Source organism: Myotis davidii, unplaced genomic scaffold, assembly GCF_000327345.1.
Source record: "Myotis davidii unplaced genomic scaffold, ASM32734v1 scaffold543, whole genome shotgun sequence".
NCBI lineage: Eukaryota > Metazoa > Chordata > Mammalia > Chiroptera > Vespertilionidae > Myotis > Myotis davidii.
The window spans coordinates 210319-210611 of NW_006294117.1; the positions used below are offsets into that span (position 1 = coordinate 210319).

At 45.4% G+C, this 293-nt stretch overlaps 1 protein-coding gene across 1 annotated transcript in view; it reads right to left on the reverse strand.

The window, feature by feature from the left end:
- LOC107183843 (chromosome unknown open reading frame, human C19orf43) overlaps window positions 1–293 on the reverse strand; it is a 4163-nt gene that overhangs the window by 3388 nt on the left and 482 nt on the right. The window lies entirely within an intron of this gene.

Here is a 293-nt window from a genome sequence, read left to right on the forward strand (position 1 = left end):
GGGGGTTGGGGGGCATAGCTTTCTGTGGCTAGGACCCCTTCTTGGCACCGGAGATAATCTCGGTGGGGAGAGGGATCCCTTTTGAGGCCGTGTGCTCAACTGACACCTTGGAACAGTGGTTCTCAACCTTCCTAATGCCGCGACCCTTTAATACAGTTCCTCGTGTTGTGGTGACACCCAACCATAAAATTATTTTTGTGGCTACTTCATAACTGTAATGTTGCTACTGTTATGAATCGTCATGTAAATATCTGATATGCAGGATGTATTTTCATGGTTAACAAATTGAACAT